This window comes from Triturus cristatus, chromosome 8, assembly GCF_964204655.1.
Source record: "Triturus cristatus chromosome 8, aTriCri1.1, whole genome shotgun sequence".
Classification (NCBI taxonomy): domain Eukaryota; kingdom Metazoa; phylum Chordata; class Amphibia; order Caudata; family Salamandridae; genus Triturus; species Triturus cristatus.
The window spans coordinates 155,052,404-155,074,831 of NC_140591.1; positions in this window are offsets into that span (position 1 = coordinate 155,052,404).

Consider the following 22,428-nt stretch of genomic DNA (forward strand, 5'->3'; position numbering starts at 1 on the left):
AGGAAACGGGACGCGGACAGGAGCGGAGGCGGTGCGGGACCCGGTAAGGTAAGTTTTTGTAATTATTTAAACCCCGCCACGCAAACCCCCAGGCGACCCCAAACCCGCCTCTTCACCCGCGAGTCATGTGAGCCGCGACTTAAAGTAAGGATGATGAGTTAGAACTGTGCATGCTTGTGCATAGGGAGCCAGTGGAGATCCATGAGATGTGGTGCTTATTTATTTATTTACTTGAGTTTTATATAGCGCTGGCTAGACCCGGAGGTATCAGAGCGCTTTACATGAGGAGAGTTACATAGGTTACAAATTACACATTGTTACAGAAGGTACAACAGTTACAGTTACATCGTTGGTTCTTGGCATGTAGAGGGGTAAGAGGGTAATGTCAAAGGATGAGGGGGAGATTAGGCGGAGTAAAGGAATAAGGATAGACAAAGCAGGCAAGTGGAGAGAAATTCTGGGGAGAGAGGAAAGGAAAAAGGGAGGTAGCCAAATAATGAAGGAGGGAAGCAGAGGTGGAGGGAGCAGGGGACACAGCGTGGAGACGGGGAAGTAACTGTGTCTGGCTTCCGGCTGGGTGGGAGACGGCTCCCCGTGGGACAGGGCTCATTCTCAGTCCTCAGTTATGTGTGATTCCCATTGTCACGGTGGACTCTCTCAGCGGGGTCGCTGAGACTCCAGGGCATAGATGCTGGATCCCTCCCCAACAAGGGGAGAGGAGTGCTTTGGTCACGGACACACTCTGAAGAATGAAGGAGGGAGGAGGTGGGGGAGGGGGTAGGAAACCCAGTGTCTGATGTCCGGCAGGGTAGGAGACGGCTCCCAATGAGACAGGGCTCATTCTCAGTCCTCAGTTATGTGTGATTCCCATTGGCACGGTGGACTCTCTCAGCGGGGTCGCTGAGACTCCAGGGCAAAAATGCTGGATCCCTCCCCAACAAGGGGAGGAGGAGTGCTTTGGACAAGGGCATAGTTATGGGGGCCATTTAAAGGAGTCAAGCTGGTAGAGAAAGGCACTCCCTGTAAAAGGGTCTTATGGCATTGCCGACGAGGAAAACAATGTCCGATGTCCGACTGGGTAGGTGACAGCCGAGGGGTGAACCAGAGCCAAATTCCTCAATAACTGCATCGGACAGCTCCACAGGGCATCGGCCAACGTTGCTTGGGCATCGAGGTGAGTATATTAGAAAAGGTTTATATAGCGCTGGCTTGACCTGGGGGGTATCAGAGCGCTTAACAGTGGGTAACATGGTTACATAAGATACTGGAGCATAAAAATAGCATTGAGAAAAGAAACGTGTGATGTGTTGGAGGCTGAGGGTTTTGGTTATGAGAAACTCAGCAGTGTTGCATGCAGTCCCATCTGAAATGCTGCTGTTACTCTAAGCTCTCTTAGGTGAGCTCTAGTACCGCCAGTTTGGTCTGCCTGTGCTCCCCACCACTAACCGAGTCAAAGTGCCACAGAGGCGGAGTTGGTATCTGCATCACCAAGCTGCGCGGCGTGGTGTCATTCTGCACAGCCTTCCACCACTGCTTCGCAGCAAGAGATATCAGAGATGAAATGCTAGTTGACCCAAAAGTCACCTCCTGCTGCCTAATCCTGCTACGGCCTTCTCCCCTAATGTAGCTGGACTGCATTATTGCATGTATGTATGTATGTGGTATTTCCATATTAGGAACTTAGCCACAAGGCTGTGGAAAACTGTACATTGTCAACCACACAATGGAAATCAGGTGATGGGTAGATATTGACAGAAAGGAAAACACATAAGAGATGCATGGTTAACGACCTTGCCGCAGGAATTCAGGGATTGCCGTAAAATGCATACATGTAACAAATAATGTGTGACAATAGATAGACATGGAAAAGCTTGAAAAAACTGCTGATAAATATTTTAGTGATTTGAGCAAAAGACAGAAACTTTGAGTTAGATGTTATGACTACACAGCACTCTAATGAGACCACACGAGAGGCACCTTGTCTGCTGTATAGATGTTTGCAACCTGCAGGCCAAAGAGGAGGGGAATGGAAGAGAGAATACGAAAGAGAAATAGTGGAAGAAGGAATGGGTGATAGAAATCAAGTGGGAGAGTGAGAGAGAGATAGGAAGAGGGAGAGGTACAGGGACGGCGGAGCATGCCACGGAAAAGAAAAGGGGGGGCAATTTACCCAGAATGCTGGTAAGGTGAGCTGGGCTACTTCCAGACGCTTGCACGGACAGGCCTGCTTAGCACTCTGTGAGTGACTGCCAGAGGTGTTGTGACCAAGAAAAACGATTGTTCCAGGACTAAAGGTTCCTATCACATTCCTGAAGCTTTAGGTTGGGCAACACCGGAAAATGTTGCAGAAACACCATGTTGCTTTATGCAGAGGCTCGAAGGTCACGACATGTCTGCACTAGGTCAAGGGGATTTATAAAAGTGTTATTGTAAGGCTTTACAACTTCTGAAAAGAAACAAAGTGAAAATGAAACCTTTGTTTTTTTTCAGGTTAGAGATAGAAACTTTGCATATTGTTGCCATTTCTGGAAAAATACTGAACGTTTTTTATAAAGTAAACGACTAAGTGTGTTTAGGAAATAGAACAGAGGATTGAAAGAAATTAAATCAGAAGGATGAAAACTAAGTTTACAGCAGCTTTAACACTAATGTTGGCTATTTAGAAAGGCCACAAACAGCAAAAGGAATTAGCCCTTGAATCACAGCTCATATTATTACCCGTCAGAAGAAGGCATTTTTTATCGACATTGAAAGAATGACAGATGAAGTCAGCTCTGCCAGAGCTGGAATCTGTGATGGTTTTTGCACGAGAGATCGACCTGGCAGCTTTTCAGACAGGTTCCAGATGGTTGGGAAAATGTAACCACTGGATTCGTCTGCGCCCGTTTACTAAACTGTAAAGGAACTTCAACATTGTGTGACACTCTGATGAATGGGAACGGTCCTTGTTTCCAAGCAAAATTATAGTGTTTTCTTAATGTCTTTTTCTCTTGAGGGAGACCTGGTAATATGAAACTGTTACAGTTTCATAAGTATTTCACTAGCTGGTCTTAGAGATGGCACTATCAGAACAATGGTCAAACATACCTCATCACCACACCCGGAGAAATTGCAGGTGAATTGCCACGATATTCTTTTATAATACAAAGTTTGAAAATTCGAGTTATTTTCTACATCATACGTCTGCTCTACCATAAAAAAAATGTACTCCCATTCACACAGTAGTGGCCACACCAAGCTTTGCTACTCTTTGGTTCCTGCCGCCAAGTCGCAAGGGGCCAGTGAAGATATTTAGGAAAGGGTGGAAATATGTTGTGCACCTCTGCAATGAAAGCATTACAAATCTCAACAAGGCAACTTTCTCTCCTCGTGCTGCTTCTCCATTTACTCTTGCGAGGCCATCTTAAAACCAGATGTTTTTGTGCAAACACGCTTAGAATAATTAATAATAATCAACAGATGCAGCGGCAGGTGCACATTTTAAAGACAAATAATTGTAGATTGATGACCTTGAATTAAAGGAATGTTCTTCGAAAAAGAGACTACACGAAGAGCGGTCCTTGAGGAAAGCAAGCCTACAGTCCGCGCCCATTTAATGGTAAAGACAGTAGAAGGTATGGAACCGTACCTTGCCCTCATACATAATGCACAGGACAGGTTCCTAATTACACGATTTAGGTTTAACCTTCTCCATCACCTACTGGCTGACCCGCTTGGTTTTACTGTTACAGTCGAACAGAAGGGTACCTGCGGCTGCGACAATAGGTCTCCGCAGGATACCCTTCATTTCGTTTTACTATGCCCTTTTTATTCGATACCTAGACGCAAATATTTAGTAAGGATTCTTAAACAAATGAAGTTTAGACATGCTAAGGTCGCTCTTTTATATTTACAAAGATCGGAGAACCCACTAGCACTGGCTTGCACTTTAAACTTTATCAAAGTTGCAATAAGACTTAGGAACACCAGGGGACTTCCTTGAACGAACTGTGAATTTGGAATGAATTGATGATAATGGTCTGTGTAGTTACTAGTTTTGTAATGAACTGAATGTTGTTTTTTAATTGTATATTTGTACTTTTATGATATTTTTTTAAAATATCGAATAAAGGAATTGAATTGAAATTGACCTTTTTTACGTTTAGATTCCTGGGGTCATCATTCCTAGGGAGCACAATTATTTTAATGTTGTGTATATTTAACATATGAATTATAATAATAATAATAATAATAAAAGAGCTTGTAAAGCGCCTGGTTACACTAGCTAGTGTGTCCCCGCGCTGCGTACGGAAGATGCTACATGAGATGCGATAAAAAAGCAGGCAGAAACATAAAGAATCTCATAGATGCCCAGTTAGTTTTACTGCGAGTCAAAGCAGCTCCCAACAGACTCTGCCACCGTCTGTCTTTGCCGCTGGTAGCAGCGTTAAAGTACGAGTCGTTCTCGGAGCTTTGTTTCTCCTGCGCACATAAAAAATCTACACTTGGGAGATTAAGGGGGGAGGAGGGGCAAGCCGACACCAGACCACTTATTGTGTGTGAAAAAGGCCGCTTTATTGAAACAGGTGCATATCACAATTTTAACTCCTTGGCCACTGCCTTACAAAACTACTGCCTCGCTATACAATAACTTCCTGACCCCTTGGTCTTTCCCCCCACCCCTACGATCCCCACATCAGTTCCCCCATCCCCCAAAATACAACATAACATTCCATAACCAACATATAACCCAATCCTACACCATGTAGCCTTTCCAACTCCCAAACTCCCCTGACCGTAACCCCTACCTGCCTTCTGTGCAACTGTAACTATCCAACCTCTAATCTAAACTTATCCAAACTGGTTACCCTTTCCCTGTTCCTGGACCCAAACTACCAAACCTATAACAACAAACTCTAGCCAATCCCGGCCAACTGTCAACCACCCCGCCTGCACCTGTTCCAAGCGACAATACATCAACTGCCCCTATGTACCTGTTCCAACAAATGCTGCCCACCAGGTTTCCCCCTTATAACCCCACCCCAAGGACCTAACACCCCCTCCACCCCTAAAATTAGGGTGGGCGGGAGGGGAAAATTGTTTTATCCTGCTACTAGCGCTCCCAGCCACCAGGTCACCAAACATAAAATGGTGGCTGGGAAAGCGCGTAACTGTCATATATAGCCCTTGGGCTACTTTTACGAAAATTGGGCTACATTTGGGCTATCCCCAAATGTAGCCCAAAACTTACAAAATGGCTGCTTCGGCCACTCCCCCTCCTCCCCCCTCCCAATCTGCCCGAGGGGCAGACCTCGCTGTGCTCGGCTGCCCCCCAAGCTCCCATTGGGAGATTAAGGGGGGAGGAGGGGCAAGCCGACACCAGACCACTTATTGTGTGTGAAAAAGGCCGCTTTATTGAAACAGGTGCATATCACAATTTTAACTCCTTGGCCACTGCCTTACAAAACTAACGCCTCGCTATGCAATAACTTCCTGACCCCTTGGTCTTACCCCCCACCCCTACGATCCCCACATCAGTTCCCCCATCCCCCAAAATACAACATAACATTCCATAACCAACATATAACCCAATCCTACACCATGTAGCCTTTCCAACTCCCAAACTCCCCTGACCGTAACCCCTACCTGCCTTCTGTGCAACTGTAACTATCCAACCTCTAATCTAAACTTATCCAAACTGGTTACCCTTTCCCTGTTCCTGGACCCAAACTACCAAACCTATAACAACAAACTCTAGCCAATCCCGGCCAACTGTCAACCACCCCGCCACCCAGAAAAAAGGGGGAAGTGTAGGCGGATATGCCCCTCCTCCCTTTTTTCTGCCCCCCCCCCCCAAAAACCCTGCAGAACCGCCTGCGACACTTAACGCCTGTAAACCCCTAGCAACCGTGCTAGGACCTCCCGCAACTCCAACAGATAAAGGTCCATCCCCATCCGGGACAAGTGTACCCCATCATCCCGTAAGAGCTCCCGCGCATCATACCGGAGGTCCTTATGAGCCACCCGTCCTACCCCCACCTGACGACAAAACCGCACCATCTCCGTGTTGAGCTTCCTCTTCGCTTTATCCACCGCCCCAGGGTTTACAGCCCCCCTCCAACTCCTCCGTGGAACAAATTCTGTCCATACAATGGAACACCCTGCCAATCTCTCCTTGATCAAGACCAAGTCCTTTTTCATAGCCCGCATCAGCGCCAAACCTGTCTCCCTGACCATGTCATTCTCCCCCAAATGTAAAACCAACACATCCGGGCACCGCCCCCCCCCTCAAAATCCCGTTCAATACTGTTACCAATTCCTTCCAGCGCATGCCATCCCTACCCCGCCATGCCACCGAGAATAAATCTTTATTGAACCCCAGGCTGTCCCCAAAGTAACTCTCCCGGGCCTGGACCTGCGCCCATCTCACAAACGAGTGCCCCACAATCCAAATGGACATCTCCCTGGCGAGGGGTCCCATAACCGAACCTGAAAAGAAAAACAAGAATGAAAACCAGGAAAACACCCACTAACAACTCTTCTTCTTTTTTTCCTTTTTTTTTTTTTTTACAGCATCCCACCCCCAGTTTCGCTGCGCACATACCGCTGATAACAATTCGATGACCAACTACCCAACTTCATGATGTCCCCACTCTCCCAACCCCTCGCATGTGCCTCTGATGCCGCCCCAATTCGGAAAGAATGCGTGCCAAAACCCTTCTCCTCTACACCCAGCCTCCGCAGCGCTTTACGCAGCACTGCTAGCAGTTGTGAAGCCTTAACGCCCGCCCCTGCCGATGTGAAAAGACCAAGTCCCCCAGCCCCCCCGAGCATGCCCTCCAACGCAAACCCCATCGAAACGGACAAACCGACGGCGAGCTCCCCTTCTTCAAAGGAACCTACTTCCCCCGGCTCTTTTGGTCCGTTTTAGCCTTTCTGAGCCAAATACTAACCACCTCCGCCCGAAAGAGACCTCGCCCCAGGCCAGACCCCTATTCCCTTTGGACCCCAACAATTCCGACACCCAAAAGGCCCCGAAAAACATCCAAGACATGAGTGTGGAAAAAAGTATGGCCTCCCCGTCATCCAGACAAACCCCGGGCAGAACCCCCATCACCCCCTCCAAGAGCGCCCAGGACAGTGGTTTCCTCACCCGAGCCGTGCTCCCACATTCCCGCGCCCACCCTTCAAGAATCCGTGCCCCCAGTTCCCCTGCGGAGGGGGCGTAGCCCCACAACAAATTCCCGACAAAAGCGATCCCCGCTAACTTGCCCCCAATCGTCACCTTCGTCAGGCCTCTTTCCACCAAGTCCAATATGAACTGCACCACATCCTCCTGTCTGGCCGCCCTGGAAGCCCGCCACCTCGCCCCCGAACGGACAAACTCCTCCCATGCCGCCCGGTATGCCAACCATGTAAACTGTGCTAATGAGCCTAAAACCAATTGTAGCATCCTGTGTTGCCTACTTCCCATAGTTGGTTCGGCATTCTGTCTGGATTCACGTCCGCGTCCTTGGCGAGCCCACGGAATCTCCCCCACTGCAAACGAGACAAAGCATCTGCAATGTCATTGTCCACACCTGGCACATGCACCGCGCGAAACGCAATATCATGTCTCAAACACCCCAGCACAAAAACCCTCAACAACTTGAGCACCTGCTCGTCCCTTGCCGACTGCCTGTTGACCACCTGCACTACAGCCATGTTGTCAATCCTGAACGTGACCCTCTTGTGGGCCAACAAAACTCCCCACAATGTGACCGCCACTACCAAGGGAAAGAATTCCAAGAAGGCAATACTCCTGCCGCCCGCCAACCATTCTGAGGGCCAGGGTTCTGCGCACCACCTCCCCTGCCAGTACAGGCCAAAACCCTTGCTCCCTGCAGCATCTGAGAAAATCTGCACATCCCACACCATGGCCACATCCTTCATCAACGGCACCCCGTTAAACTGCTGCAGGAAAAACTGCCACATCCTCAAGTCTTCCCTCACCCCGGCTGACAGCCACACATGGTGGTGCGGGGGCCTCTGCCCCTCCAATGCTCTCCCCAGTCGCCTACAGAACGTCCGCCCTACTCTGACCACCCTACAGGCGAAATTTAGATGTCCCAGCAACACTTGGATGTCCCTGACCGTCACTTTTTGTCGTGCCAACACACTCGCCAGCAGCTCCAACATGTTTTGTTTCTTATCCGCCGGAAGGCGCGCCTCCATCAAAACGGAATCCAGTTCAATGCCTAGGAAAGCCAGTGCCGTGCTAGGCCCTTGTGTTTTCTCTGGGGCCAGCGGCACGCCCATGTCCCTCGTGATCTCTTGGAAAATGTCCAGAGCCTTCTGGCAGTCCGCGGAGCCCGAGGTGCCGACAAAAAAGAAGTCATCCAAGTAATGCGTCACGCCTTGGTGACCCGTCCGTTCCGTAAACAACCATTGTAGGAACGTGCTGAAACATTCAAAAAGTGCGCAAGACATGGAGCAGCCCATCGGCAATGCTTTGTCCACGTACCAGCGGCCGCCGAATTGTATGCCCAACAGATCCCAGTCATCTGGGTGAACTGGCAGCAGCCGGAAAGCTGACTTTATGTCGCACTTTGCCATCTGCGCTGTTGCGCCCGTGGTCACCACCAGTGACATAGCCACGTCAACAGAGGAGTAAGATACAGTGGCCGCACTTTCCTCATTGACCGACCCACCTTCCGGCCATGACAGATGCTATATCAGGCGAAACTGACCCTGCTCTTTTTTGGGCACCACTCCAATGGGTGACACAATCAAATTATGCAAGGGCCAATCCTGAAAGGGTCCCGCCATGCGGCCCTCCTGTACCTCCTTATCCAGTTTCGCTTGTACCACCTGTGGGTGCTCCCGTGCCGATCTCAAGTTGTCTGCCCATCTACGTACCCTTGGACCCTCATACCCCAGCCTGAACCTGTCCAGAAATCCCAACCGTAGCCGCTCTGCCGCTGTCCTGTCCGGATACCCCCCCAGAGCCCCCAACAAAACCTCCACCTTAACCGGAGTATGAGCCCTTTGGCCCAGGCCCCTTAGCCCCCCTCCCCCCTCCCATCTGTTGTGACTACTGCTGTCCCCCAGCCTTAAAGGCGCCTGACTGCCACTGCTGCCCACCTTGCGACTGTCCCTGGGCCCCCCAGCACTTGACCAACGCATGCCGCTTTCCGCAGCCTGAGCATTTGTGCCGAAAACTGCAATATTCCCGCGTGCACATTCCTTTATTATAGTCCCAGCACGCACCTTTCTCTCCTGTCGTACCTCTGCCTGCTCCTCCCACCCCCCCTCGCGTGGGACCCCCTCGAAAGGGCTGATACACGAGCGGTAGCCCGCTGGCCGTAAAAATAGTCTTCCCCGACCCCGCGAGCCCCATCGTGTGCTGCCACAGATCAGTGTCCAGCTCTCCCCACTTCGCCTCTGTATCCCAAGCCATGCGCGCCCTGAACTCCTCGTCGTACTGTGCCCATGCATATCCACCCCCTGTAATTTGTGCCTTCCGAATGACATCCATGTATTTAAACATGGCCACCGACCTCTCTGGAAATTTCTCACAATATACACTAGCGTAAATGAGAAAAGCCGCTGTCCAATTTTCGATTGTCAACGGCACCTTAGGCCGCTTTGCCAACTCAAACTCCTCTTCCTTCGAGCCCTCCTTAGCCCTGACCTCCCTGTGCAGTAGTTTGAGCATCTCCACATATTCCCCTTTCCATATCCTCTCTTTCGTCGTCACCATCAGATGCGCCCCCAAGGGCTTCGTGACCCCCATATACGGCAACCGTTTGATCTTCAGCTCCTTACTTTCCAACTTCGTCTCCCCTTCCCCTGTCTTAGCGTCGACTGTCCCCTTCTTGTCCGTCACCCCCGTGTCGCTCTTCCCTTCGTCCCCCTTACCTGTACCGTCCGTACCCACCGACACATCCACCAAGTACGCTCCCCTGCTCAACCTCCCCCCAACCCCACCTCCTCAACAGGCCCCCCCCACTCCTCTGGAGACCAGCACTGGGCGCCCGAGCAAATGTTTATTACCTGGCGCCAGTGTCTCTGTTCGCCTCTGCTCCTGGCGTCCTGTCCTGAGGGCCGAATCGGTCTCCCACCTTGATGTCCGACCCGTGGGCCGCGCCTGGCGTTGTGACACCTGCAAAAAACTAGTCACAGCATTACTCGGCCCCCCCGCCCTGTCGTCCACATCACGCAACTCCCCCTCTTCCATACTCTCTTCCTCTTAATCTAATTCCTCCTGCCCTACACCCCCAGCAATCCCCGCTGGTGGCGCCAACTGCCTGTTCAGTAAACCAACATCCTCCGCTGCGTTGCTCCTCTGCCGCTGCCCCCCGGGGCGCTGCGACCCCGTGGGTGTTGGGGCTGGCGAGCCCGTACCGGGCCTACTTATGCCAGCCGCACCGGGATCCCCCGCCGGTACAGGATACGCCGCCCAAGGCTCCACCCTCCCTTCTCCTTGGTGCCGTCGAGCCGCTCCCAGCCCTACCAAGTCCGGCTCCCCGCGACGTTCCAGCTGTCGGTCCCCCGCCTGAAAAGAAAAGGAATGGTCTGGTGTGCTGGGCCTACCTCCTTTCCTCCTACCATCCCATCCCCGCTTACTGGCCCCCCACGTACCCGCTACCCACGCCTTCCCCACCACGCTCAGATCCACCGCCTCCCCCCCTCACCGTCCCTGTCCTCCCCGTCACTCCCCTCCCACGCCCCCGACCCCCCACCCCCTGCCTGCTCGGCCCAGCACCCTCCGCGTCCCCATCCAACCCCCGAACCCCCGCCCCTCCGTCGCCCCCCCTCTCTCTGCCCCACCCCACCCCGAACTCCCCCCCACCCCGTCGCCTTCCTCCCCCGCCCCGGATGCCCCCCCTAACCCCTCAGCCCAGGACTCAAAGATGTCCAGGCCTTCCCAATCCCGCTCGCTTCCCTCCGATTCGAACAGCACCGGGGAGTCCCCCCCTGCTGCACACCCCACACCCCCGTCGTCCGCCTGATCCCCCACCCTCCCCCCGACGTATGTCATCAAACCCGCGCCCTCACCCTCCCGGTCGAAAACCCCGCGCCGAGTGCTCCCCCACTCGCCCCCCCCCACCCCTGGGCAAGCCTCTCTGCAAGCCTCTCTGCCATACTGACGCAAACCCCCAATGGGGCCAGGGCCATCCCCCTGCCGGTGGTCCCCGTCTGCCACACGCCCCACCTGGGAGCCCAGCAGCGTGCCCCCCCCGCCGCACCGTCCTCCCCGGCCTGTCACGCCTGCCCTCTGCCCCCCGCACCCTCTCCCAGCCTTGCCAGGGACGGGGCCGTGCTTCTCCACCCTGCGCCGACCAGAGATCCCGCCACCATCCGCCTCCTCTCCGCCGCCCCGCCCCCCCCTGCACCCTCCCCCTGCTTTACCACGAACGGGGCAGCGCTCCTCTGCTCTGCGCTGCCCCGGGATACTGCCGACAGACGCGGTCTCTCCGCCGCCTCGCTCCCTTCGTTCCCCCCACTCTCCGCCCCCCCCCACCGACCCGGCGTCTCCAGGGCCGCTTCCCTGCCAGAAGAGCGGCCCTGCCAAGACTGTCCCCGCGCTCCCTCCGCCGCTCTCGCTACGGCCGCTCCCCGTGTCCGGGAGCGGCCTTCATATGACTTCGCCCGCGGCGGGAGAGCACCGGATGCGCTCCCCCGCCGGTGCGCTCGACCCCGCCCCCGCACCAGCGACGCCACCCTCGGGCCCACACCCGCGGTCCCTGGGGCAGTGCTCCTCACATACGCGCCGCCCCTGCCACTCACCGTCCTTCCGGGGGGCGAACATGCCGCGACGGCGGCCGCCACTCCCGCAGATGCACGCCGCACGGGGCGCGCCAATAACGCTGACGGCGCCTCCGGGATCAGTAGATCCATCCTCCCCGCCTCACTCAGCAGGCGAATCGCCTCCAACACACGATAGTCGCCGCCTGCCATGACAATAACGATCGCCGACTACTCTACCACAAACCGAAATTTTTTTATCCTGCTACTAGCGCTCCCAGCCACCAGGTCACCAAACCTAAAATGGTGGCTGGGAAAGCGCGTAACTGTCATATATAGCCCTTTGGCTACTTTTACGAAAATTGGGCTACATTTGGGCTATCCCCAAATGTAGCCCAAAACTTACAAAATGGCCGCTTCGGCCACTCCCCCTCCTCCCCCCTCCCAATCTGCCCGGGGAGCAGACCTCGCTGTGCTCGGCTGCCCCCCAAGCTCCCATTGTACATTCAAGTATAGTAAGCAAAGTGAGTGACTGCATGTCTGAGCGTGAAGAGACATGGACAACCTTAACACGCCAAACACTGTCGCCACCCACATGCTCTCTGCACACCCAGTCCCGATACACCACTGTGCCGACTCAAGGGACTTCCACCAACGCGTCCCTACTCCTCTCCAACTGCCAGGAACACTACAGGGAAGGAGGGCATCAGGGATCCTATGAGACAAAAGGACGTCACAATCAGATAAGGGAATTAAAGCGGGCACCAGGTGAGCCGAAGGGAGTTTGGTGCAGGGAAGAGATGGCTGAAGTCATCAAGACTGAGCATGGTGCCTGCCGTCCAATGGCTTTTAGGCTCGAGTTCCCTGTGTAGCCGTTCTCTCTGCTCAGTGCCATCTGGTAGCGGAAGGGGCGCAGGAGCAGGCACAGGCAAAAGTGGGCAGGGTCTATGGGTGAGCGTGTCTCGCACTCAACTTAAAGTTAAAAAAGAATTTGCATGGCTAAAGCTGGGAAAGGACAGGGATTTGTTTATACACTTGCAACTTTAAAGTTTTAAATAAAATCAACAGCACGGATGAAGCAGCGACAGGGCAGGTCTTCGTTTATACACTCACTTCTGGAGTATGCGGCCAATGCGGGGAGGGATTAAAACACAATGCGGAAGAGAGAAGGCAAGCTATACAGGCAGTAGGTGGTGGCAAGCAGTGAGCGGCGGAAAGCAACTAAAAAGAGTTCTTCCAAACAGCAACTGTAATTGGCCGTGGCTCCTCACCCTTAAACTGAAATGAGGCATCGGCTGCAGGAACGAATTAGGAGGCAGGAAAGAAGACCGAAGCTGCAATGAGCCTATGGGTAAGCAGCAGGTGGGAATAGAGGAGTACTTATATCCACAAAATGAACAGGGGGGGCGTAAGGGCGCTTTTTGAAAAAAGGTCCAGCTATGTGTGCCCTCAGAAAATACAACAATGATAACAGAGCTGTTCCTATAAGTGAGATGAGAAAAGGGAAGGAATGTGTTCACGGACACTTAAAATATTGGATATTGAGGCCCTCACACAAACTCCAGGGTATCGTAATTCACGTTACCCCTTCGAATGTATTGCATCATCATCGGGCTGCTCCTGCGTCGAGTCGGCTGGTGCAATACCCGACGGGCTCTTGTTTAAGGAGCACTTTTATGGAGATCTTTTTAATCCAATGAAGCCGGTGGATGCATGCGTGTGTGGGGCTCTAAAGTGATGTAGATGAAAAAGCGTTGGTATTTAAAAATAGGGGTCGAAGTACTTGCTCAACTAATTTATTAGGAAGTCTTCTCCCCTAGTTAAAAGATTCTGAGGTTAAGTGTTATTAACCTAGAGTTATTAACTAAGTTATATACACTGCCTCAGTTGGGTCGACATGTTTCTCGCTCCATTTAGAGAAGTACTCTGGCGATTCTTCAGGACCAAAAGGATGTTTATCTATCTACATCTAAAAATTAAACATAATATCTAAATAAACAGTATGCATTCTCTGTCACAAATTTAGTGTTACCTGCAGCTCGGTCTACCCTAACAATTCATAAGGATAGTCCACTGCAGTTCCTGGTAGATGAACGCAAGGAGTTCCTCGCGTTTGACACGCCGAGTCCGTGTCTCGTACACACCTACCCCGTTCTACCAGGACTGGGCGGCCTTTTCATCTACATCACTTTAGAGCCCCACACACGCATGCATCCACCGGCTTCATTGGATTAAAAAGATCTCCATAAAAGTGCTCCTTAAACAAGAGCCCGTCGGGTATTGCACCAGCCGACTCGACGCAGGAGCAGCCCGATGATGATGCAATACATTCGAAGGGGTAACGTGAATTACGATACCCTGGAGTTTGTGTGAGGGCCTCAATATCCAATATTTTAAGTGTCCGTGAACACATTCCTTCCCTTTTCTCATCTCACTTATAGGAACAGCTCTGTTATCATTGTTGTAATAGAGGAGTACTATCAATTACAGCAGGTCTTGCAGACAACGCATGCATGCTGAAGCAAAAATGACATGTGAGAGTAACTGACTTTGTGTTTCAAAGTCTTGCAGAATGATGTTTCCTCCATGCTGATCAGGACATCTGGCTCCGGAGTACAGTTCGGTGAAATGAAACTATATATTCCTCAGGCAAACCAGTTTTTTTTCCTTTGTTTCACAAAGTTCAAAATTATCTATTTCGGTATGACTATGCTGGCACAATTAGCCAGTTAGTGATATTGTAAACACTTTGTTCCAATTCACAACAAAAAAGTAAAAGGTCATGCAGAGAGTTTATATGTATAATTAAACATATTTTTCTTTTTTTTCTAATTCACTAACATTCCCTGTGGTAGTCCTGAAAAGCCGCACCAGAAACAGGTTTCCCAACTTGGGAATGTTTTGTGATATGTCTTCTGGACTCCTATTACACCTGCCCAGAAATCTAGATATGGGAATTTTAGCATGAGGGGTGGAGTTGCTTCGAAAATGCACATTTTAGACTTTTATTTCTCTGTGGGTAAAACATTTTTCCCTGTAAAAGAAGCACTTCCGCTATACAGTCAACAAATGTTATGTTATTTTCTGTGTATTTGTAGGTGAACTATCACCTGTGAGGGTATCCTGGTGCTGAGCAAGTGTGTGCACCTAGCCTTGCCTATGGTAGGTTGATTAATTAAAAAGTCAGGTCTTAAGCTCTTTGCAAATTCGAGAAGATCGGAGGAGGCTCTGATGTGCAGCGGAAGGTTGTTTCATGCTTTAGGACTGATGTAAGAAAATGCCTGTTCTTATCTGGTTCTCCATTTGCATGGGCTGGGTGTGAGGTGTCCTGTGGAGGGGAGGTGTCTGGCTGCTTGGTAGAAGAAGAAGCAACTTTTCCAGCTAGGTGGGACCTGAGTGGAGTGCCATGAATGTGTATGTAAGACTTTGTATTGAGGGTGTTTGTGAATCAGGAGCCAGTGTTCCACGATGTGTGCTGCAATGTGGATTCTGTGTGGGAAGCTGAGGATGAGTCTGGCTGCTGAGTTCTGGGTGGTTTGTGGACTTCTAGCGAGTTGCTTCGTGATCCCAGCATAAATGATGATTCCATAGTCCAACATGAGTAGCAGTTTTTTTAGTGTTGCTTGGGAGCCATTTGAAGATATTCCTCAGTATCTTCATGGTGTGAAAGCAGAATGCAGTGATAGAAATGACTTGTGCAGTCATGTCAAGTTTTATGTTCATGATTTTTCCAAGGTTACTGAAGTGGGTTTCGGATGTGGATTCGAGTTCATTTAGCCACAAATGGAGTTCCATATGTAGTGCTGTGTAAATATAGAATGACATAACTCTTTTGGTTACTGATGGACTCTGTAGAACTGTGACGTAGGAGCTGCAGGGTAATTAGGTGAATGCAGGTTTAGAACGTTGTGTTCTTGCTTACACGCTGAAGAATAAAGGCATCTATAACTTCTCTTCATGTGTTGGGTAGTCTCTGATGAGTGTCCAGGCTGGGTAGGGTGCTAGAACTGGCAACAGGGAGGGGATAGTAACCTGTAGATCTACAGTGCTCTCCCAGAGAGTTTGCTGTGGCCCAGAAAACTGTGCGTGCATGCCACATGTGTTGCAGTCGAAGCGCAGACTTGATGCCGGCACCTGTGGAGTCAAACAGAACTGCCAGCCTGTGCAAAGCTTTCAAGGAAAAGAAAGCGTCACTAAAAATCTGCACATGGATGGGTGAGAATCAAATGAAAAGGCAGCGAACAGAGGTACCGCTCTACTACTCAAATTAATGATACATGTCATATGGAGTGAGAACACTAAAGGCGGATACAACCAGGTTTTGAAAGACTGTGTAAGGCAATAATCCAAAGTGTGGTGAGCTGTAATCTGATGTGCTCTGAAGCAGAGATTAACCCGGTTTTTAAGAAGAGACATTTAAGCACAAAGTCAATTGAATATCATAGTGCTGTCTGCTGATCAAGGTTGTTTGAATGAGAAAAAGATTTTTCTACTTACCGAAACAACTCAAGAGAATCACCACACCACGGCCTGCTGTGAAGTGACCCTAGAGGCCAGACCGGGGATGTCCTTGCAGTGCTGTCCATAATCGAAGTGGCCCACCATCAAAGCTGCCATGTGGGGTCTCCAACAACTCCACATATTTCCATCAAGGTAACAAGCCCCAATGGAGAGCGAGGGTGAGGTCAAACTTCCTACACATGTCAAAGATGATCCTGAAGCCAGCACGTCGCAAGCACTTACAGATGGTATGAATGGTGCAGGACCAAGTGAACAGCATAGACTCTAAATGTCAGTAAGAAACACAACTAGTTCTACTTCTGCTGCCTTCTTAAAATCGCCATCAGCATGTGATACTGCCAAAAACACAATATTGACAAAAAATTGCATGCCTGTAAAGAGAATTGTGAGGATTTCATAGATGCTATGGATGAGACAGATGACAAAAAGATTACCAAGTATCTGAAAAACATGATGACAAAGTGCTGTATATTCAAATCAAAGCAGCTTTGATTGTCAAGTTCAATCTAGTGCTTCATGTAGATTATGAACAATACATCTCAAGTCAAGAATGCCAGAGAGTAGGTGAAACCATCGATGAATATATTGAGTGACTGGAAATCCTCATAATGCACTGTAAGTTAAATGAATTTAATGATTAGGAAGCAACCCGCCTCAGAGATATAGATGGATGCCTCTCAGATTCCTTTCAATAAGGAATGCTAAAGGAAACTCTAACTGAGCTTAGAGCAAGTCCTCACAGCTGCCTGAACAGAGGAGTGTGCTAATCAATAAGTGACTGACATGGAGGCAGGAGATGCCCAGAGTCGTGAGTCATAAACGGGAAAAGTAGGCCAATGCCTAAAGCTGTGGGACGTAAAGCGGTGTCTCCACAGAAAAAAGAAAATGGGTTTCATATGTGGATTGTCATTTCCACATAACAGTAGATGTCCTGCCATTGGACAGATATCCAGCAACTGTGGCAAAGAGAACTGTTCTGTGATGATGTGCAAAGCAAAAGGAAAAGTGAGTGCATCACAGCGTGAAGATAAAAGGGCTGGCCGAGCGGTGCATCAATGACGTTCGACTAGCTCCCACAAGGCCAAGCATTCACATCAACCGAGACAAATCAACACCATACGCACACGATTGTCATCTAAGTTATCGTCAAAGAGTTCCTCAGTGTCGCTTTCCAGTGAAAGTGACAATGATAACTGTGCATTGTCGATGTTTATTTCAGAGAATCATGTGAATGTGGGACTAGTCGAATGTGAGACACATCACAGACTGAAGAAAAATCGACATGAAAAAAACACCAAAGACTTACAAACACTGTCTGAAGATTAATGGGTGTTCGATACCTTTTAATATGGATAGCGGTGCATCGACAAACATCACGCCTGAAGAATAATATTGTCAATTGTCTCCATTACCACAACTTATGCAGTCAAAAACTAAGGTATATACGTCAACACCTTTAAAAATTCAAGTTTCCTTTGTAGCCACGATGAAACACAAGAAAACTGTGGTATGAGCACCTATTCATGTGCTTCCCAGCACGACTTCCAGTGCCTGTTTGCTTAGTTTTAACATTGCTGTTGAAATGGGACTGATATCAGTGAACTACAATATGAGTGCTCATCGTGAAATAATAGGTAAATTTCCTTCATTATTTCATCGGCTAGGAAAGCTCAAGGCTAAGAAATTACAGTTATGTATAAAGGAGAATATTCATCCTGTTGCCTAAAGACAGAGACAAATTGCATATCACTTGCAAGAAGCTGTTGAAAGCAAAATTAATTAATTGCCAAAACACAATATCATTGAACGCTCCACTGGTCCAACACCATGGGTTTTCTCCATTGTAGTAGTGCCTAAAAGAGACAGTGAAGGAGTTGTACATCTTTGCGTTGACATGCGTCAGGCCAACAAGGCAATCGAGAGAGAGAGACACCCATGTCCGCACATTGCTGATATGATAGCTCAATTGAATGGTGCTATGTTTTTCTCTCAACTTGACTTAAACAAAGTTGGAACTTGAAGAAGATTTCAGGTACATAACATTTTCTACACACATTGGTCTGTTACACTATGAGCGACTGCGTTTGGTTCATCCTCTGCTGCAGAACTTTCCCAAGACTACATTCAACATAGAATATAACCTGTTGTGAATGTCTTTAACTATAGTGACAACATTGGTTTTCGGAGCTACTCTGAAAGAGCATGACAAAGCTTTTAATGCAGGTATGTTGTTTGCTAAATAATGCTGGATTAACTTTGAATGCTGACATATGTGAATTTCATAAGATCAATTTCAAATTCTTTGGCCACATCCTTTCTGATGGGGGCATGACACCTGATCAAACCAAAGTACAACCCCTATCTACTGCTAATCCACCACTTGACATTTCCATGTGACGTTCATTCCTTGGGATGGCCAGTTACTGTCTAGATACATATAAGATTAAGTCACAGTCAGTGCAGCGTTATGAGAACTGATGAAAAAGAATGCTGTGTTTCATTAGTCACACGAGTGCCGGGTGAGTTTCAAAAGGATCAACTTTGATCCCAAGCTTCATGCCGAGGTTGTAATGTGTGTTAGCCCTGTTGGGCTAGGTGCAATCCTTGTACAGCACAATGTACAGGCAAATGCTCATAGGCAAATTGTGACATACGCCAGTAAAAGCTTGGCACAAACTGAACATGCTTATTCACAACCTGAGAAAGAGAGCTTGGCAGTGGTGAGGTTTTGTGAATATTTCCATGTGTTCTTATATGGGAAACCTTTCACAGTAGTGACAAGATCATAAAGCACTATTGACATTATTTGGCAATCCAAAAGTCAAGATACCTCCTCGTATTGAATGTTAGGGTTTGAAATTGCAGGAATACAACTACATCATTGCTCACCATACAGGAAAAGATCCTGCTGATTATTTCTAAAGTGTGCCCATACAATGCCTTGGTACCCGATCTCAGACAGCTGAAGCCTACATAAATTTTATTGTAAAATCGAACACAAGAGCTGCCAAGTCATTAGAACAAATAGTCACTGCCACAAACCAAGACAGTAACATGCTCGACCTCTCCCCAGTGACAGTGAGTACTTGAAATACAGAAATGTCAGAGATGAACTGTCTGTGACTCAGAAAGGTCACATCTTGCGAGGTACATGTATTGTCTTTCCGGAAAGTCTACGACAACAAATAATTTAAATAGGCCATGAGGAACATCAAGGAATAGTTGCCACAAAGAGAGCTCTTCGAAACTGAATTGCGATTCTCCTATTAACATGACAAGAGAATCTGGATTTCATTAAAGACTCGGAGGCTGACATTATGCATATCACTTTTAATGCGTCTCCAAGCAGCCGCATACATCATAAAGCACATGAGTTCCAGAACAGAACACTCAAAGCAAGTAAGAGGCATGAGCCCATAATAAACAGCCTCTTTTGAATGTGGCGTAAAAACAGGAAAGGTCATCAAACGTTGAAGAAGTCATTGAAAACAGTCCATTAAGTCAACACCAAACGAAGAATGTGAAGAACGGAGAGATTGATGGATGTGCGGATCAGTTCATGAGAGATTATCTGAAAGAAAGGAAAAGATAAGTAGGTAAAATCTCCAAAAATAGAAAGTAAAGAGTAAAATGTTACTTGGGTAAACAAGGCATTCCTGAAAGGAGAGAAGAAATGTGAGTTAGGTAAAATGATAAAAGTCACAATAGAAAGTTAAAACTGTAAATATGTTCTAATAAACAAATTTGGTAATAGAATACAGGAATAACAATAAATGAACAGAGAGTATTATTAAGGTCTCAGGGGAAAGGGTGGGTGGGATAATGTCAGCCTCTGAGTCTTTAATGAAATCCAGATTCTCTTGTCATGTTAATAGGAGAATCGCAATTTCATTACAAGATCGGAGGATACATTATGCATATTGGTAGCCATGTAAAACTACATCAGACATATGAGTAATTGGTTTGCAGTAATGTTGAGTAAATGTGCTAGCATTAGACCAGTCAGCAGCTTTAAGAATATCATCCAACTTACCACCAGACCAGAAAGACTTACTGGCCATAGCACCTCTGATCGAATGACCTTGGAACAGGTTCAGATCGATGCCAGCTAAATTCATTACAATTTTAACCCATCTAGAGATAGAAGAGGAGGATACAGCTTTGTGCGGTTTAACAAAAGAAATGAGAAGTTGGTTAACACCAGGAGGATGAAGAGGATTCATTCTACGGTCATATTCTTTCATACATTCGACTACACAAAGTTTTTTGCATAAATCGAAACGAGGATAGAAAATAGAATTGGACATAGTTTTGGTTCTTTTAAAAAGTTCGAATTTGACTCCGAACATGTTATAGGACCTAGAAGAGATCTCCAGAGCTTTAACGTCGGAGACCCTGCGATAAGAAATTAGGCAAAGTAGAGAGGCCAGTTTGATAGAGAGGTTTTTTCTATTGAGGTGAATATTATCGGGCCAGTTTGAAAAAAGATCAAGAATTAGATTAACGTCCCAGAGAGATTGGTATCTGGGTTTGGGAGGACTCCTGAATCTAATGCTTTTGAGGACTCTACAAATAATGGGGTTTTTCCAATCATCTTACCATTGACCAGAAAATGACCTGCGGAAATAGCGGACCTGTAACAATTAATTGATCTATAGCTGAGGCCTCGGTCAAATTGTTCGACGAGAAAGTTAACCATGTCAGCGATAAGTGCTTCCACGGGATCCAAGTTCCATTCCAAGCACCGACGTGACTATGATTTCCAAATGCTGTTGTATCTGTAATGTGTGCCGGGGGCCCAGGATTCACTGAGGAGAGTTGCAGCAGATGAGGAAAGTTTTGAGAGTAGGTTGGATCCCCTGACACTCTCCAGGCAAGAAGGGTCAAAGTCCCTGCTTGAACCAGTGGGTGAGTTAGACCGTCTGTGTCTGTAAGGAGGTCTGGTAGAGAAGGAATTAGGAAGGGGAGGTCGTAAGCTAGTTCCAAGGCCATGGGGAACCATGCTTGAGATGGCCAGAAGGGAGTTACTAGAACTATTGAGCATTGTTGTTGTCTCACTTTCTGAAGGACTCTCTGGATCATTGAGAAGGGGGGAAAAGCGTATGCGTTGGTCCCCTTCCAGCATTGAAGGAAGGCGTTGACTGCTAGAGCACCCGTGTCGGGCATCCAGCTGAAATAATTGTCTAGTTGGAAGGTTAGTCTGCTCGCAAAGAGATCTAAATCTAGAGGCCGCAAAATTTGTTGATGGAATTGAAAACTGAAACGTTTCATTTCCAATCGCTGCGGTCTAAGAGGAATCTCGAGTTCCAATCTGCGGAAAGATTGGTTTCTCCTAGAAGATATTGTGCTTTCAGTGCGATCTTGTGTTCCAGGCAGAACATCCAGAGTTTTTTGGCTAAATTCGAAAGATCTGCAGATTTCGTTCCTCTGAGTCAGTTTATATAAGCAACAGCGGACATGTTGTCCATCTTTAAAATCACAGATCTGCCCTGAAGAGAATGTTTGAAACTCATGAGGGCATAGAGCCCGGTGGTGAGTTCTAGATAGTTTATATGGTGAGAGGATTCCTCTCGAGACCAAACTCCACCAGTGTTTTGGTTTAGGAGGCAGGCTCCCTAGCCATGAAGGCTCGCGTCGGATTCTAGAATAAATTCTGGTGTAGAGCCAAAGATTGCCCTGCCATTCCAGGCATCCAGGTTGTCTAGCCACCATGTCAGTTCCAATCTGGCTTCCTGGTCTAGAAAAATGAGATCCCCGTACCAATGACCAGATCTTAGAGCTCTCCCTTTTACTCTTTGGAGAGCTTGATAGTTTAGAGGGCCTGGAAAGATGGCTTGAATGGAGGAAGAAAGGAGACCTAGAAGTCTGGCGAGTTCTCTTAAGGATAATTTGTCTTGTTTCAGGACATGTCTTATCTCCTTCCTGATTTTTGAAATTTTCTTTGGTGGGAGTAAAAGAAGGCACTTCATAGTATCTATAGTAAAGCCCAGGAATTCCAGGGATCTTGAGGGAGATAATATCGATTTCTCTTTGTTTATAATGAAGCCAAGGTTCTCTAGAAGATCTATTACAGACTTCAAGTCCTGAAGGATTTGAGAATGGTCCTGTGAAAGGATGAGGATGTCGTCTAGGTAAATGATTAGACGAATTCCCTTTACTCTTAGGGAAGAAACAATCGATCTCATCACCTTGGTGAAA